The sequence below is a fragment of the Anser anser genome (assembly GCF_964211835.1).
Source record: "Anser anser genome assembly, chromosome: 4".
Classification (NCBI taxonomy): Eukaryota; Metazoa; Chordata; class Aves; order Anseriformes; family Anatidae; genus Anser; species Anser anser.
Genome location: NC_139724.1, coordinates 40,400,585 through 40,420,501, shown reverse-complemented (window position 1 = coordinate 40,420,501; position 19,917 = coordinate 40,400,585). Strand labels below are relative to the sequence as shown.

The following is a 19,917-nucleotide window of genomic DNA, read 5'->3' as shown; positions in this document are numbered from 1 at the left end:
TTTCCTTGATGTCATTCTGTAAGTTTTTTTTTTTGATGCACAGTTCCTCACAGGAAGCAGCTATTTGATTCTTCTGCAGGCTTAAGCACCACAGTTCCTATGCCAGCTATTTCTTACTACCTGAGGATGTGATTCAGCACTGTACAGAGCATGCATTTTCCTTGTACTTGGCTCCCAGGCTTTCTCCATTTCTTTTATTTTGGGGCAGGTGAGAGAACATGCCTTAGGTTACTGGTTAATACTTGAAGTTATAGTGAAGTGTGTTGTGGCCTGGCCCCCCACACCATCAACTGAAAAAATGCGTCTTCCATTTCTGGATGGCTGTTCTCCAATGAGCTTTCTCAGCATAATTCTTCCCAGATTAAAGTAATGACTTGCTACAGTGATTAAAAGTAAGGGGAGTGGTAAAGTGTTCAGTTTTCCAAGTTGACATCATGTGTTTCTTTTTAACTCTAAGCATTAAATCTGTGTTGTTTCTTTCTGTATATTGACTGACATATGGGTTCACAGGTGTGTAATATGACTTCTTTCATGTATTCAAAAGGCTAAGCCAAAGTCTTTTAAAGTGCAGCCATGTCCTCATATTAGCAAAAAAATAAAAAATAAAATCTTTAGTTCTCCTGAATTCTATCTAATCTATTGTTACATAGCATTTTTTTTTCTGACATCTGATAAATAATTTTCACATTGATAATATAAATTTGGATGTGCTCCCTGTGGAAATATTTTGTCCAGCAGTATAAGTATCATACATACGTAAATATAAATATCACTGTATTTAATTATGTATATGCATATCTACACATGCAGGATTTAGTCCACTGACTGTTTCAGTATTCACTAGATGTACAGTGTAGCTGGGTTGGTACCCACAAATCCTCAAATGCAGGACAGTTTGTTAAATCATTGCATGGCTTATCTGGCTTAGCATGTCAAAACCCATCACCAACAGTGAATGCTTTTGTGTTGGATATATAACACAGGATATCTTCAATCACATGTAATGAATACCGCTGTTCTCAAATAAAAAGCAAGTAGTTTCAGATCTGTACTAAGCCTTATTTTCCTTAATAGTCATCACTATTAGGCAGCACAGCCAGATCATGATCATCGCAACAAGCATAGTGATGAACTTTCTGTGCAGACTAGTCTTCCCCCTGAAATATTTTTTATTCTGTTTGAAAGTTAATCAGAGATCATCGGAAATGTTTCCTCTCGTCTTTAACATAGAGATATCCTGGTATCTTAGCACACGGAAAAACACATTTTGTGCCACCCTTTTGTAGATGTGCCTACGACACATCAATCCACTATTCAGAAGCCAAGCATTTCTCTCTTTACCTTCATGTGACTATGCACTGCATCAACACTAAACAGGAATGCCAAATTTTTTTTTGTCTTCTTTCCTGGTTTTGCTTATTGTTCTGAATCAGTAGCCATCATACTTTGATCCAGCTGTTCTTGCATTTCTTCATGTATTTCTTAGTGGTTCAAAGAGGTTCCTGAAAGAGTACTATGAAGTGAAATCTCAAGCCCTTATGTTCTGCTATTTCTCATAAGGAAACCTTTACAATTTCCACAACTATATGTGTTTGCCAGAGTTCTTAGTTTAACTATGTGTTTGTCCATTTTTGCATGTTCTGCATGTTTGTTTGTTTGTTTTTTTTTCTAATTTATTTTTACTAAAATAATTATTTATAGAGGTGCTGTAGATTTGGGTAGTTTTACACGTGTATACAAGCTGGCTTCCTGTTACCTTCTGCAGACGATTTTTTCCTGCATTCCTCATCCTGGTTCCATGCAGATTGCTAGGATCTTTGACCCCACCAAATTTGCTGTATTTTAGAAATGCCTGACTTGTGAACAAGATGGTCTTATTGAGGCATTCAGGTTCTAGATTGCTATAGTGTTTTAATACCGTTACTCTTTTGCTAGCATATGTTATCAGTTCATTTTTATTTACAAATTATTAGAAAACTATTGCTATTTCTGAAATGTATGAAAAGCATCTCAGGGAGTAGAAACTCAAACCTAAGGGATACTTGTTGGTATGCAAGGGGAATTATGTTACATAGGTTTCTATCTGAAGCTTGCTTATTTTCCACTGGTATACCTGCTGCAGACCCGTGGCTGCTTGCTTGAAGGACTGCGATACAAGTTGCTGATTTCCTAATTTTATTTGCCATCCTCACAGTAAGTCTGGTAGACCAAGAAGGAGCCAAATGTTTACTTCACCAGAAAGTTCCTATACTTTAAAGCTGCCTTTCTTTCTCCCTCTCACCTTCCCTCCATGCCTGCCTATTTCTTTCTTTCTCTCTCTCTCTCTTCCTTTCTTCTCTTGTTTTGAACCTGAAGCTTCCAGTATCTGCAGACAAAGGAAATCAAATTGCCCTTAATTCTGAGAACCATGGCTTCCATGGCTCATGGCTGCCAACCAGCCGGGCTTCCTCAGATTTTTCCCTCATGAAGAATTTTAAGGAGATTTATTTTCAAGAAAAAGTAAAGCAAAATGAAACATCACTTCTAAAAATGTGCAATTGCCTGCCAGTTGATACACCTGAAAATACAGATGGATCTTTGTATTTTGGGAAGCACAGACAAGTGTTGTCGCCTAAGGTCAGAAATAGAGACACGATTTGAAATGTCATTAGCCCAAAATTTACAGCATTTCAGGGTACAGATCAGGGTACACTCTGCTCAGTTAAATCAATTCTAAAAGTACGTACATGCACCTTAAGTTTCTAGCATTGCAATAACTGAAAAACAAAGAGGGAGATAAACATTAAAGAAATCAGTAAGTTTGAATATAAATCAACATTTTGAAGAGACCACAAACTATTTTTTTTATTTTAGACAGCAGAATACTTTCAGACATGAAAGAGAATAAGAAAAAGCAAAGAAAAAAACCCACAGTCTAAATAAAAAATATTCCTATAATAAAGGGAGAGAGAGAAACAAAGACAAGAATAATGACACAGAATGATAAGGACCTTGTGAAATTTCATACCACACTTATTACTTATAGATTGTATTTGCCACTTTCATATATTATGATGAGAAAAGTCATAGATAAAGAAATAGCTTGTAATCACAGCACAAATGATTGCCATCTACTTTTAGGACAGGAAAAATAACTGAAATGATAGAGGAAAAATTTCATATGATATTAAAAGCTCAACTATTGTTACTGACTTGATATAGTGTAAAAGGAAAACCTGTGATCAGACCTGTGCGGTAGTGACTGGTAACTTCTGGTAATGTATTAGTAACATGGAGATTAAATTACTAATTTTCTTTAAAGATAGGTGGGAAGTTTGGGGAACGTGGACCCAAACTATTCTCCATGAATGTGGTCCCATGTCCTACAGGTCTCCTGGCAAGCTCGCAGCACCACAAAAGGGCTTTCACATTGTGATGTTACAGAATTTGCCAGTCACAGACCTGACCTTCATGATAGAAGACCATGATGTGCGTGTCAAGGGGTGAAAGAGTGCATTTTTTACAGGAAGATTTTCCTTTTTCTGTTCAGCAAAGCGTTCCAAGCATTTCCTCTATTAGTTCTATTCAGGACTGCTCTGTAGACAATTTTGCCACCACAACTGGATTGTGCAGAACACCCTGGAAGGCACTGATTATTTGTCTGTAAAAAATGCCTTCTGTCAGACTGGGAGATTGATTCAAACCGTGGTTATAAAAGTAGCTCCTCCGTACCCCCCGATTTCTGTGTGACTGCCATTAGTTGTGTTTCTGTTTACAACAGTTGCTGTTTAAGGCTTGCCATGCTTTGTGGTATCTTTGCCATTGGAAAATGTGAGTTATGGAAATGCTTGCTCCAAATTTCCATAGTTTATTTCACTATGAACTGTGAAAACTGAAAAAGACAATGTCTGATGTGGGGGAGTGGGGAAGAGGCTGAAATAAAACCCCTTTATTCTGCACTGGCAGTGACGAACTTCTCTATAGATACACACACAGCACATATCAGTAACTACCAAAATCAAACCAAGTGGTTTTGCCTGATTTTATATGTGCCACTTTCACTTTTTAGAAGTTTTAAATTATAAGTGGTTGTGTTGTTTACATAAATATTGAAAAATCAGCCCATTAGCCTGAAACTCACACTCCTTTTATGAAAAAAAATAATCATTATTTTGCTTTTTAAATTTATAAGTCTCTCTCTTGACATTCTCGAAGTAAGGACTGAGCAACAGATTTGCAGACCCATTCATGCTCACTTCAGCATATAACATCTCAACTATAATCCGTAATCAATACTTTAACTTGCTAGCCCTTACTGCTTGCCAGTGTGTGGATCTTGCCCTCAGCGGGACTGATTACCAATTAGGGAACGAGAACCATATGCTCCAAATCACAGTTCAGTTTACTGAAAATGTTTGAACACTGACAGCAAATACTAGTGTATCTACAAATGTGTGCACAAGCCTTTTCAAATCTCTCAGGACATTAATTACCAGGTCTTCCATCTACTTTAGAGCTAAGCAGACATTGAATTATCTATGGAGTTTGAACCATCTGTGAACCATACCCCTGTGAGTTCTGAAACTTTCCAAGTCAAGTATGAAACTTTATGAAATACATAAATGCACTGCTGTAAGGATGAAGCGACACATTCTACACGAGCGGGTATAATGACAAAAAGCAGAAATTCATTTTACTCCCTTAAGGAGCATCCTGTGCAGTACCAGTGGGAAGTTGGCTTTGGGTTTGACATGTCACTGAATGTGTTACACCTGTCCACCTAATTTTCTTTTCGAGTAAGCAAAGAAGAACAGACCCAGTATTTCATTAGTACATGGACACTAGTTTATGTCCAAAGTACAAAATTAAGTGTAGGAGATATACTAGTAAGTATGGAATTAATGGCCACAATATTGAAACATGTACATGTAAAGAATCTATCTACATAAAATAAAATGAAAATATCATTTCCACTTGAATAATGAAAAACGTGTCTAAATAGGAAGGAAACCAAAACACGATTTTCACTGGAGCTGGTAGGAGGCTTACATCTGCCCTTTGCTCTGAACTAGCTATGGCCATCCTGGTCATCCCTTTTGCAGTACAGAGGCAACAGAACCATCGAGGTAAAGGATGTTTGGGTTAGAACATTTCCTTCAGAAAGGTACTGATTTCTTGTACTAAAGCCTTGTGACAAGGAATTATTACAGCTCTAGTTACTTTTTCCTAATGGTTAGTTGCACCCACTGGTAAAGCACATAATTGTATTTCTGATACAAAATTGTCTGGCATAAAGTTCCAGTTGTTTAAGCCTGTTATGTCTGTCTCTGCAGAAGAAATGGGGCACCTACAGGTATCTGCTCTTCTTACAGACACCACGTTGATAGACTTGGGTTCTTACCAGCTCTTTCAACACCTCAGTCCACCTTGTGGACACTGGTAACATTTAAGAAAAAACTCCTCAGCTTTTCAAATTTGACTAAGTTTTTATGCCATATGGCACACACGATAAACTCTCCAACTGCTGATATCATTCCACAGCTAATGAGAGATTCAAAACCTAATCTAAAACAGGAGCTGTGATAGTCTCTTAGAAGTATTTCCAAAGAGGACATTCCCCCGTCTGTTTTCTCAGTATGGTCTGACAGGAGACAGCTGGCCTCGGAGAGACAGAAAAAAAAAAGAATATATTTCTATCCTGTACTACTTCAGACAGAGGAGAGCTTATCACAGACAGAGGTATAGAAGATGGTCAGCCAAGGAATCCAAATTATGGTACTTATATAACTAGTAGTGTGTGTTGTGATTTCACAAATAGTCGCATTAAAATCATTGCTACAATGAAATATTTATTATTTTTTTGCTCCAATAATAAAACCTATAATGCAAATTAGGATCACTGCATTTGACTTTGACACCAACATACTGACTTCATTTGTGGACAGGAATGCCTTTCTAAAGAAGTGTCAAGTGCTAATACAGTATACAAAGAGAAAGTTGGCTATTATTTAAATGCGTTTAATGGAAAAAATACTGTTTGAATACCATTTTTACTTTGTCTCAAGAAATATTTAGAAATTTTAGACTTATCCAATAACATTCAAGATTTTTTTCAAGATATTAAATATATATACTATATATATTTAAACATATAATTAAAGCACGTATTTTTAACCTCATTGTCATAGGTATTTTACATTGCAGAGTGTCCCTGCCTCTTTATCACATTATTCCTTTGCAAATAGACGAGCTGCCAAAGAACTCTGAGAACTCATTACACATTTCTCTGTTCACTGCTGAGTTCCCAATACTGAAATGCTAGAAAACAAAACCCTTAAAAGGCTTCCATATTCTAAGTCCTAAGCCAGTGAACTTTTGAGTGATGTTTTTAGCAATGATAATGGGCACAGAGTGAAGGGTTCAGATGCAAAAATTCTGTTTTTACAAGCTGCTTCAAAATTGTTGGATGAACACCTAAAACTCAAACCATGGAGTGACTAGCTGTGTTTGAAAATACAGGTAAGAGGGCAGGCAGATTAAATTAAATTTTCAAAGCCACATAAAGTCAAAGTTCCTGCTATTTTAAATGTCAGTGGAAATTGATTCTCCAAATGCTTTAATTTCCAAAAATTCCATCCATTAGTTTTCAATATAGTATTAAAAAGCAGCTCAATCTCCTGTCATAGATAGACCTCTTTCCTACAATAGCAATTGATAGCGTGCGAAGGGCATGGTTGAGAAATAATTTCAGATAAAAAGAGCTTAAAGATTTCTTCCTTTAAGACAGTTTTACTGTGTCTAGGATATTTCCACAAATTCTAATAGGTTTAATATTTAGGTAAAATATAAATTAGTTTTACTTCATCAAACTATGTATGTCAGATGAAAAAGTTAGGTGTGGATCTAAGAGTAAGGCCCAAAAGCACAACTACACTAAGCAAAGTACACAGATTTCTTTTTATTTTCAGCTCTCTTGACCACCAGTTTCACCACAAGTCCTTTGGACACTTCTCAGTGGGAGTAGAACTTGTCTCACAGATATGATACACATTCTTTCTAAAATAATGCTCTGAATTTTAGATAAAAGCTTTGCATTATAAATGTACAAAGCATTCTGCTAGGGAGTGTAATAAATCTGCTTTCAAATATCACTCTGATGTATAATGTATAACATAAAAGAATAGAACCATTTAAAACGAAATCGGCACTTTCCTGTGTTTCCATCTTTAACATCTCTCCTACCTGTTTGAAATGTGGATGGCCAGTTCCCAGTCACGACTAGAAAAAGAGGTAAGCACTGCACTTAACTTCCTAACTTTGATTTTTACAGGGGTCTTTAAATAACAAAGATTAGCTTCACTTAAAAAAAAAAGGAAGGAAAAAATACTTTCTGAGTACAATCACTGCACTCATTTCATGGTGAAATCATCCCTTTATGTGACAGTTCATTCACTGCCACTGCTTTCAAAATGTCACACTTCCAAAATATAAGAAAACAAAAAATCTGAAGTGATCCTGTGATGGCTTTCAGATACTATACTTCGATAGTATCTTTTAGATATCTTTTATCATTTTTTTTCTTACTATACATACAGGGCTTTTGTTTCTGAAGGTATTTGTGAGCAAGTTCATTTTTTATGTTAGAAAAGCTATGTAATTAAAAAATGGACTATCACCATCCCATTTAATGTTGAAAAGTAACTTTTTATGTTAAATTCTGCCCTTCTACAAACAAGAGTTTCTGAAAGTACCATGTTAAAAGGAAGAGGGAGGGTTTTGTTTTTGTAATATACTGCAATTTTGTTTCTAGCAGCAGAATAAGAAAGTTTTCAAAGGGAGTTTGAACAGAAATGAAGGGTTTGAGGCAATCAAAGCTATTTCATTTCAGAGAAGTTAGAAATCAACTATATGAGAATATTATCTACACTGTTCTTATAAAGAAAATCTAAAGCCATAAAATGCAACAGCCCATTGTTACATTTTATGAAACAAAATAATTATTGATAAAAACACACTTCTGACAAACATACAGTCTGTTGAAAATTGGACATATGTAATGTATCCAGCTCTTATTTTAGAAGTAGTCCCATTTTCTCTGACTGAAGCATTTACATTAGTAGAGAATAACAGATAATGAAATCTGCAGAAGTGAGATCTTACTGAAATAAATTCCTGACTATATTTTATATTGTCACTGTTTTGTTTTCTTTTTCATTTTCCTTGTTAATATAATTAGTCAACTGGATTTCCCCTTCTTAACATTGGCAGAGAGTAAAAATGAAAGAGTTTACTCTTCTAATATAATATACAGTTCATTGTATGCATTAAAATATGCATGTCCTTTTCTTCAAAAGCCAGTTTTTGAATGATTCATGAAAAAAGTAATCTACATCATTAAAAAAACAGCCCTGTGAAATTCATAGGAATACACATTTTGGAAAGTGCAGAATGGCAGAATGGCCTTGACATTTTTGTTCTCTCCATTACCATTTTCATTTTCTTTCATTTTCTTCTCCCAACATTTCTGTGAGTGAATACTAACCATATAGAAAGAAATCTCACATCTCTAATTTTATATTTTCTGTATTTAATATGCATGCAAGTTCTGTGTGCGTTATAATCCTCCAAAAAAAAAAAATTTTTTTTGGTAAAAATTGCCACACCAGCAACATTCGTCAAAGGTGGAACGGAAGCGATAAAGGAAATTCTCTATATGAAAATGTGCTGGATTTCAACAAATATTAATTTGACACTAGAGGATAAACCAAGGAAACTAAAGTCTGAAGCCATAGGACTGCTACGGTTAACTGACTTATTCATAAGTTCAGAGAAGAGGAGGCCGAGAGGCGAACTCCCTGCCCTCTGCACCTCCTGAGGAGAGGAAGCACAGAGGGAGGCACCGGCCTCTGCTCCCTGCTCATTGCTGACAGGACATGGGAATGGCACAGAGCTGCACCAGGGAAGGTTCAGACTGGACATTAGGAAACATTTCTTTACTGTGAGGTTGGCCAAACACTGGAACAGGCTTCCTAGAGAGGTGGATGATGCCCCACACCTGTCAAGTGTTCAAGAGACATTTAGACAATAGCCTCAATAACATGCTTTAGTTACTTTGGTTAGCCTTGAAGTTGGACTAGATGATCTTTGCAGGTCCCTTCCAACTGAATATTCTATTCCTATTCTATTCTATTCTATTCTATTCTAAAAATTGACAAGTAGTGGAAGACGAAGATGTGTTCCATCATGTCCTCAGTTACTCTGAACAGTCCTAATATCCTTGGTTATTGACAGTTATATTCATCAAAGAAATGTAGTTGCTTCTGAAGCACGCACTTTCCTATTGCTATGATTATTATTTCACCCTATGTAAAACAGAAATTAAATGGCTGTCATCTATATCGGCTGGTGTTTAATTTAGCTCTTGATGACCAGATAGTCATATTCTAAAACAGTGTTCTTTGCCTACTTTGTCCTTCTTGTTTCATATGAATTCATCAGTATGAAGCTTTACTATTACTAGATTATTCTCTTACCAGAAAAGGAACCATGATTTCCTGAAGCAAATAAAGGCAATTGAATGGAAAGATCTGCACTGAAAGTACTAGTAAGAAAATTACCATCTTCTGTGTGTGTGTAGAAAGAGAAGTTAGCTGCTGATAAAACAGAATGCCGATTGATATTACATATTATCAACCAGTTTATTACTGATTTTCAAAATTTATCTAATTCATACAGTTTATATTTCTTACACAGAGCACATAAGCTAAACTCCTTATCAGAAGAAATGAATTGTAAGTATCTTAATCATGTATATGTTTGAGGTGCCTAGAATAGTATCTATCTGATTGCATTCTATGGTCTAATTGTAGTCAACGGATGCCCTTAACAGCATTTGCCAACTGCTAATTTTGCCTTATGGTACTTTACTTGTAATCTTAGCAAACAAAATCAGTGACTCTTCCTGTTTAATTCTGAATAATGCTCCTTGTATAATATGTTTGGGGAAATTCATCACATGAATATTTCTTGACTGAATACATTATCCTAAATAAATTAGGATATATATGTATATTTACCAAAGAAGTATAATATACTTAAATAAAACTAGAGACATCTAAAATATAAAAGGAATTTTTCACATGCATACTTGTTGCACATTTTGTGCAAAAGGTTAGCTTATTTATCACATAAAAGCTTTGCTCCCTTTGCTGATCAGAATGAGAGGCTGAAGTAGGGCTCGAGCATGTAAAAACTATTGTCTACATGAATTACTCTTAACACTATACAAGTGATAAGTCCCAAAGAGTGAAGACTTAAAAGATTTATTTCTTGGACTTGGAAGGTTTTTTATTTATTTACTTTTTAATTCAAGTCAGATTTACAGCTCTCATATACTAGGACACTTTTCATGCTTTGACAGTAAAAGGAGACCGGTGTGTTAAATAAGCAATGTGAAATTACATTTGAGAAAATGAAAATTAGAAACAAAATGGCCGATGGGTCTGGTTCTGATCATTTACACCCATGTTACAGCTCTGTAGCCCAAGTTTAATTAGCAGAGTTAATCATGATTGATCAGTTTCATGGAAAGGGAGGGCATCACATTCTCTCTTGTGCCGAGTAAGTCTTGGAGCCAGTGAGATGGTAGAGATGTGTGATCAGCTCCCTGATTTTAAGGCCAGGCCTGCCTCCAGTGAAATTGGAAGCTGCTGCCAAGGAGCTTAGTGTTGTCAGGTCCTGGGCATTAAGCCACTGGAAAATAGCCATGCTGGATTTCTGTTCTGCTGTCCCAGCTCTCCCCACGTGTTGGAAGGAGGCATGGAAATGCAGAGCCCAGCTGTAGTGCAGATGCATCAGCTCAGATGCATACTCTCTGGAATACTTGTTCCTGGGTTATAGCCCAACAGGGACCGAAACCCAGCTTCTGAATCTGTTATTCTAAAACAAGTAGGCTTATAGATGGAAAAGGAGCAGCAAAACTAGACAAAAGTGGGAGCTCAGAATACAGAATTGTCGGCACCTGAGCATAAAACTGCCTGCATAGTAAATGGAAAGACACAGTCTAATTCAAAGGTCGGTGTAGAGCTGGAGTCTGACTGCTCTTACTTATAATCACCATCAGTACCTTATAGAATTGATGAATGCAAGACACACGTTCTTCCGTCTTGTGACACTTTGCTTGATTTTTGCATTTTTTCTTTCCTAGTAAAAGTTAATATCCCAGTTTTAATCTAAAATTTCAACTTTCTAATCAGGTCGATCTAAGTTTGTGTGATCTTAGAAGTCTTTTTTAAATCCCCCCCTTCTTTCTTTAATGATAGCATTACTGTGTTTTAATTAAAAATACTAAAAGAGGACTTGACCTTCAAGCAACCCTTTTTCTTTAAAATGTTTGGCAGTTTACTAGCTTAGAAACGCTTTCTGATTATTTCCTTAGTAGGCAATTGCTTGAACTGAATGAATACTTTTTGTTTTCTACAAACCAACATTTTTCTAATGAAAGGAAATTGAAAAATTCCCAGCCAGTTCTAAATTTAAACAATTTAGCTTTACTGTGTTTGCACTTCTTTTGTGTCTGTTTTCTTCAAACACTGTAGCAAATTAGTTTACTGAAAGAAATACTGGAAAAAATAGCAAATAATGATATAATGGTGGAAAACAATCATCAAATCAACATTTCAGACTCCAGTGACTAATCCACACAGCATAATCTGACACTTAGAAGTAAATCCCTCTAGCTCTGTTGCCTATGCCATGTGACTTAGGTACCCAATTAAACCAACTTTAAATAAAGACATAACATTTTGCATCAGATTGTTCATGAGCTCAAGCAAGTTACAATTTCAGAATTATTTAAAAGCATAATCTGACCTATCAGATTACACACGCACACACAGAGGATTACTTACTTAATCATTTATTTGGGAGAAAAAAAAAAAAAAAAGAAATTAAATTCTGACTTCATTATATGAGTACCATTGGTGTCATGAGGTATTTGTGCACTTCCCACCAACAGGTTATCTCCCGAACAAAAGGTTAACTTCATGTCTTTTTCAATCACGAGATTTTATAGGCAGATTTATATACTGTGTACTCTAGTTTGCACACTTGTTCATATGTCACATCCTGCAGCCAATCCAAATTAGTATCAATTGAGAGGAAAGAACAGCACACAGAAAATAAAATTGTCTATAAAACATTATGATATGGTGAGGAAGGTTACTGGCTGCACATCCTGCCTACTATTTAGAGTAATTACAAAAATTAGCTTCGGACCTGGCCACAGATGTTCCAGGCTCATGATATTGAGGCCTAGCTTTTTTTATTTGAACAATTTGTGCAGGCCAACGTTTAGCCTCACAGTCAAACATACAGCTCACGTCCCTACAAAGAGAAAACAAATGATCTGCATTTACAGTAGGCTTTAAATTTGCCAGAGAGACTCAGCCTGAGACAAAAGGTCAGGGAAGGAAGGATATTCTGTGTAGTTACAGAAGCTTTTGACATAGTAGTTTCTCTTCACAAAAGAGTGATCCTTTGATGATACCTAGAACTGCTTATAAATGTTACCCAAATGCTACCAGAGCATAGTATTCTTAATATTGGATTTCAGCATTGTATTGCTAGCCATATTTATATATCCATGAGGTATTTTGAAGAAAAAAAGAAAAAAAAAGGAAAAAAAAAAACATTTTTATGGAGCCAAAATAAGACTCAGTACACCCTAAGGAGATTGGCATCTTATACAAACATGTATATGCATCCCAAAGCGAGGTGTGCATCAAAAATTATTGCTGGGGAAAATAACCAACTCCAGAGATGACTAAAGGGAGAAGCAGTAAGTATTCACTGAATGAAAAAAAGACTCTCAGTGAGCCAGAAAAGAGAGAATTTTAAAATAAAGGGGCAAAGCCAGCACTGAGAAGCTGGAGATGGAGAATAAAAGGCAATTCATTGTGTATATTCTGTACACAGAAAGCTTATATTATCACTAGTAGAGATGTTGGTTATGATCAGAATGGAGGACATGCCCACTCAGGCAAACCCATCTACCATAACACCTCTCAGGGATGCTCAGATCTGTGCTCGTGAAGCCTAGTATGAGCTTATTGCCAGGTCAGAAACTTGTAAAAGACAAATTAAGAAATTTAATAATCACAGCAGTGAAGAGGCACCTTGTGGAATTTTCGAGAGGACCTAATTGTGTGATACTTGCTGATTGTCACTGGAGTTACTGTAAATGCCTAAATACTCTTAGAAAATCACACAACCGTAAATCCCTAGGCATCCAACTACCTGAAAACATTTGGTTCTCTGACTCTAGAGATATTTGAGAGATTCAAACACAGTCTCAGTGAGCAGCTTAGAAATCGGGGAAAAAAAAGGTCACTAACTTTCTTAGTAGATTAACTTTTTCTTTATCATACTGTGGTATGTCCTATTGCACAGCCGTTTCTGAAATTGCTTACTATAACTGATGCTCAGAAAAATGATGATAGACTCAGAAGAGACGTGCTTTAAAAAATCAGGACAAGATATTTAGGCTAATAACATTTCTGAACAGCTTGTTTGGGAGAAAAGGTACTTTACACATTTGGCAAGCATGCTAAATTGCTTCTATATAAAAAAAGAAAGAACAAGCAAAGCGTTACATGATATTAAATAAGATCAGATGCTGTTCTTGAATAATGCATTCAGATGCACTTGTTCCAATTCAGAACTGAAAAATAATTATTAACATTCTATATTTAAAATATTAAATATTTAACCAAACTTACACAAGAACATGTTAGTAACAAAAGACTGATTTCACAAACAAAAAACAAAAACAAAAACCCACACACTGAGAAGAAAATCATCAGAGAAAAAAGAAACAAGAACCAAACTAAGAATGACAACTAAGAACATATCACTGACAATACAGGCAACAGAGCACAAAAGGTTGTACACCAAACTGAATGTATTTCAGCCTACAGTGTATAGAGGCAGGTACTTCTTTTGATTTAGGTCATGCTTCTTTTAGGTATTATTCCACGAAGTAATCTTTACAAGTTTTCTGAAGCTCAGCTGGAACGACTATAGTTATTCTGGCAGATAAGGACAACAAAATTTTAGGCTAATATCAGAAATGAGTACTGCCATTGATCAACCCCACTAGAGCATGGTGGCATGTGATTCTGGTTATGTTGCCAATCAGTCAGGGCAGTAAGTTCCAAAGTGGTAAGAAGAAAAAAAAAAAAAATATATATATATATATATTTAAGTTTTATTTTCTGGTAGGGAAAAACAAACAAACAAGCAAAAAACTTGTGAGGCCTTTGTGTAATTTCCTACATCATAAATGCTTTTTTTTTTTTTTTTTATAGCAAATAGCAAATACGAAGTACTACTGAAATTCCATTAAGTAATTGCAATTTTAGGATTAAGGAATATACAAATGAAAGACATGTTATTTTTCTTTTAAAGGTGAATGTTCCAATGTAGCCAGCCATGAGGAAATATATCTTAATATTATCAATCATATAGAAAATCCTGACATGCCAGACTGTCTTCTATTCATCATAGCTATACCAACCTGAAACTAGTGTAGAGATTTAGATTTAGCTCTACTCTGCAGAACTGTACACTTTTCCATTCCTAACTATCATTTATTTTATGCAATGTAATTGAGATAAATTTCTGACATGGTAATAGCCACCTGGTTATATTCAAGTTGGCTGACCTGTGCAGGTCCTGTAGTCTTGATGAGTTGAAAGAAATTTTAAAAAAAGCTAAAAGTTTGAAAAGTTTCTATATGGATTTGTCTAAGAGAATTCAGAGTGGGTAGTGTTCAGATTAACCTTGAATGTATATTGCATGTATCTAGATATGGACCAAATCTCCATACTCATTCTTTTTGATATGGAAAAGAAAAAAGATAGCTTGTTACAACCTTTTTCCTTTTTTTTTTTTTCTTTTTTTTTTTTAATCTATCAAAAGAAGATTGTTATAATAAAATAGTTAATATTTCAGTGATATAAAGTCAATTCTTCATGTATTTTCAAGTACTAGATTTACATAGTCCTTTAAAAAAATGTGTATAGGAAGTTCAGGAAATTCATCTGCTTCTTTCTTTGGAAATAATGTATTATGATTACCTCTTACAAAGAGTTATTTGTAAATCAGTACACATATCTAACTGGTTACACATTGTCCCATTGTACCTAGGAACCAAATCCTATACCATGGTTTTCCATATACATTATTGTGATGATTTCCACATTCAGACACATTCATGAATACACATGCGCTGAAGGGAAGATATACCCGCAGAGTGTAAAATTTCAAATGGAGCCAAGGAAGGGCGGAGTTTGCATTGACTGAGTTAACTGATGCTTACCTTTTTTTTTGAGCAGTGAAAACTTCATATCGGCTAGCAGTGCATCAACACAAACTGTACATCATAAATCAGAAAGTACTAGAGATACAGCTTGTACAAGGCTAGTATTCAAACTTTAACATTATGTGTTGTCAAGTGGAACAGTACATTAATGACATTTTTTCTTTTCCATGAGATAAGCAGTTACTTTGATAAAACTGAGACTTTAACATAAAAGAGATTTCTTATGGTTTAAATTTTCACAGTGCTCTTGCATATATTATTGGTCACTCTATAAGACTTAAAATGTTTTAATACAGTTATACGCCTTTCTTCTAAGGTCATTTTGAGCTACTTTTCTATCTTCATATTGTTTGAAGCTGCCTTTTTATGATTTTTTCCTAAATATTTTGAATGCAAAGCTGTAATTACAGTGTGTTGTTTACTTTCTCCCTGTTTCTGTAGGAGCTTTTCATAGGTTTCCCTCTTGTACTACTGCTGCTGCTAGAGGAGGACTTAAAGTGACAAATAAGACTACTTGGATCAATTATGCTTCTTTTTGCCTATGTTTCAGATGTAACCCACTCCCTCCAATGGTTCAAACCTCTTTTAATTCATAAGACAAAACCTTTTTTTTTTTTTTCCTTATGGCATACAGTTTTTTTTTTAACCATGATTTGTTATGATGTCTTCTTCAAATTGTATTCCTTTTTTGTGTAGATAGATAGTGGAGTGTTGGGAGCAATTAACATAACTCAGAGAACTAATTTCCTGTGGTTCTTTAACTCTGTATTTATGGCTTTCAGAAGAGTGGATCTGTACTCTAAGGATTAGTACAGTCTGTAAATTTTAGTCGTCCGACTTCTTTCTTTTAAGGAATTAAGATAAGAAAAATTCAGAAGTGGCTGAAATCACAGAAATAAATGCATGCTTAGTGAAGTATTTTCTCCTTTTTTATTTAAAAAAGTCATGCTTTTAAGTTATGTTGCAGAAATACACATCTACTTTGTAGCTGAATCTATTGCACATGTACCTTTCTTTCTGAATTTTTTGTGCCAAACTTGCAAGACCCAAAATCAGCCAATACTTCAGCTGCATTCCTGTAGCCAATGACCTGTTATTCTACCATTGATTAGAGTGATGATTAGGTTAACACAGACAGAAAACGATTCAATTTGTTTCACATAACAGCTTTTGCCAATATTACAGGCTTTTTTTTTTCCCCCTAAAACCATGAAGTTGCCTGTGCAGTCTATCCGATAGCACTGATGGATAGTGACTATAACAGAGAAACCTCTGATAAAAAAAACTGCTGAGCACCTCCATTTGGGCTTATTCAAATCAGTTTCAGCTGCGAGTCTCTACTACAATAACCAATTCTTAAATTTAAATTTAAATAAGGTGCTGTTTGGCTCTGGGGGCGCTGACAGCCCTTAATGGCCTTTAACAACCCTGCTTGGCCTCACCTGGGCCCTCTCCCAGGCACCATTTTAGCTCAGCCCAGGGTTAGGCCTTGTGCCCTTGTCTCTAAAGTGTCTATATCTTGGTGGACCTTGGATCAGTCGTGTTTTCTCAATTCTGTGCCTGGGAGCCTCTGTCTGTGGTTGTTGTGCTATCCTGCCTGGCTGATGGGGCCTGGGTGTTGCTGTGGGGATGAGCTCATCGCCTGGCTTGTGCTGCTGCTGCCTTGCTGAGTCTGTGTCCCTGGCAAGTACCTGGTGTGTGGGGTCTCCTGGGAGGCAAAGCGGGGGGGTTGGTCATGAGGCTGTCTTTTGGGGCTGCCCCCTTGCATGCAAACCTCACAGGCTGGTTGTGGCAGTGTGCAGTGGTTTTTTGAGGCTTTCTAATGCTTGGTGCAAGTGGAGTTTGCAGCTACAGCCACGCGTTCCTACCGATCTTGTTCTTTGCTTTCATTATACCAAATGCGTGGAAGCATGCTGCTCTCAAGTCAACTCAGATTTGTGTGCTGGGGTTTCATTTTTGGTCTTAAATGCTTAATTAAGATATAGTTATTCATAGAGCTACGGTTAGTAATCCTTACTTCTTGGAGGGGGGAGAAAAAAGCTATATTTTCTGTTTTCTGCTCCTGAATTCTTAAAATCTTTGTCTTCAGTGTTCTGTTCCTCTCTTGTTCTTTGATCGTTGGTGTCTCAGATGTGAAATTCTGCTACGTGAAACTTTTGGTAGATATTCCTGCCACTGCTTGAAATCTTCCCCTTTTCAAAATCATTAACAATTAGCATGTTCCACCTCCCCAAACCAGACTTAACTTTTAAATTTAATCTTTAACTATATTCTAAGCCCCAGTCTCCTATCTGTAGAAGGTGATGAGAAAGGTCTTGCTGGGCAGGCTAGGGCCTCAGGATTTTAGAGTTCACACTTTCCTTTCAACTGTCCTTACATGCTTTAACCGTTTACAGAAAACATGTAAGGATCCTTAAGTAAACCCAAGACAAAATCATACTGAAATACGATAATCTCATTAGAAAATCTTGCTAGTTGTTGAGATTAAAACAAACAAACAACAAAACCATTAGGTAAGCATTAGTTTTTTTTTGGTTTTTTTTTTTTTTTCCGTTCATTGACTGGTTATGCTCCGAGACTTGTTTTGTTATCTCTTAGAGATAATAATTTCATTTTAATCTGTTTAATTAGGTTCACCTCTGACATCTTAATCTGCTACCAATAGGTAGCTGTACTTGACTACGATAGATGCAAATTCCAGGAATACAACTACTCTGTTCAGGTTTTCTGAAAATTTGATGCGTAGACCATCTTTCCTCCCACTCATCTCTTAAACATTCTTTAGCAAGTAAAACAATTGCTCACAAGGGAGTGTAAGGTAAAATCTTAATGCATTTTTGCTGTCCTCTAATGTAATTTAGCAATGAAACTATTAAGAAGTAGCCTTTATTATCCCTGTATTATCCTTTTTTATCCCTGTATTAAGGGATTCAAGCATATATTTTGCAACCAGTGACTAGAGATTATAGTTGGGACGCCTCTTTAGTTATTATGATTGTGAAACGGGTTACTGATTTGTTGTTGCACTTCTCTGGTTACTTCTCTGGCTAAAATTCTTGATTATGCTTTTAAAGTGAATGTAGTTTACGTGACTGGAAGCACTAGGGACATGTAATATATTTAAACACAAAATGGATGAAGCAGGAGTAAGTCTATCAACATGCATATGTTTGGTTTGGAAACTTCTGGTAGAATGCTGAAATGCTCTGTGGAATTGGCAAGAAAAAAAAGTTTATTTGCAGAAAATACTGTATCACAATGCTCTTTCCCCTTACTGGGAGTGGGAGGTGGGTAGAGAAAGAAACAACCTACCACTATCTGGGGGAAAAATGCTATTTCAGTGAATGCCTGAATTTTATCAGTCACTGACAAAGTAATTTTACATTCTAACCGTATCTACTAGTGTCATCTTGCATTGTTGTTAGTAAAATTGTTCTATATGGAGAGTAGGTAGATGTTCTGTTATAGAATTAATATATTCCATCATTCAGGATGTGGGGAAAAGGGCTTGGAAGAAAAAGGATTTTTACTCTGTAAATTATTTGTTTTTTGTTGGCTGATTCTACATTAGTGTGATTCTTAAGAGATAAAATTGACCAAAATTGTGTCAGATGTTACATGCAGGTGCTATGCTGCAGTGATGTTTTTGGAGTTCACAGCATCACAGAGTTAGTCTGAGTTCCCAAATGAATGGTTAAAGGGAGTTAGACTCTGGCATGCCTCGGGACTTTTTTATTTTTTAATTCTATTTCTGAGCTTCTGTTAATAATCACAGGAACTGGAGACTTCTTTTATGTCAAAGATGGATGTTGTAAGGGAGCTTAAATCTGTCACTTATATTAATCGCTCTTCCAGTTTCTCCAACTCCTATGTATGTATTTTGTACGTACGTTTTATATGTAGCCAGAAGACATAAGAGTTACAAGTTAAAATGAAGTAGGCTAGTTGAAGGATATGTGGTGATGCCTTTAAGGAAATACAAGGTATGCCATGGAAGTTGGCTGGTTTCTCAACCCACAGCCCATATGCTGAATGCTGTAGCTGGATGTCTGATGTCGAGACTTACGTAAGAACATGTGATGAAACTGATTTGGCAAAAATTTTTTGAAAGTCGAAGGAGGAGGAAAGTGCGGAATTACAGAAGGAATTCTGCCAGCAGTTACACGGCCCAGGAAGAATAACATAGAATCTTTCTTACTCTCTTCCCAAAGAAGTTTTGAGGCTGCTAGAGAGCACAATAGGTACGGCATGAAAGATTTTAACTCTTACTTGCTGTAGTAACAAATCCCAGCCCTATGAGGTGAGCTAGGTGCCCAAAAATTTTTTGGTCATGAAGAAAGGTTGTTTTAAGGAATTCAGCTGTCCTAGTCACAGCCCGACTTAAAGATAATGGAATGGTGAGGTTTGTTACTGTCTTTGTCTTCCTGCTTATGGAATATTCAGAATGTTTTTGATGCATGAAAGTAGCTGAACCTGCAGATTCTGTATCCATGCTCAGAATGTTAAGCCAAATAGATACCTCATGGGGGTTTTGCATTTTAACTAGAGAGCTAGGA

General features: G+C 36.0%; 1 protein-coding gene across 3 annotated transcripts in view; it reads left to right on the top strand.

Moving 5' to 3' along the window:
• PCDH10 (protocadherin 10) overlaps nucleotides 1–19,917 on the top strand; it is a 321,360-nt gene that overhangs the window by 269,239 nt on the left and 32,204 nt on the right. The window contains exon 9 of one of the 3 annotated variants that reach the window (XR_014583039.1): nucleotides 44–7,237. The exons of the other annotated variants lie outside the window; for them this stretch is intronic. The gene's annotated coding sequence lies outside the window, so the exon portion shown is untranslated. Of the gene's footprint in view, nucleotides 1–43; nucleotides 7,238–19,917 lie in introns of those variants that run through there. 3 annotated transcript variants of the gene reach the window in all.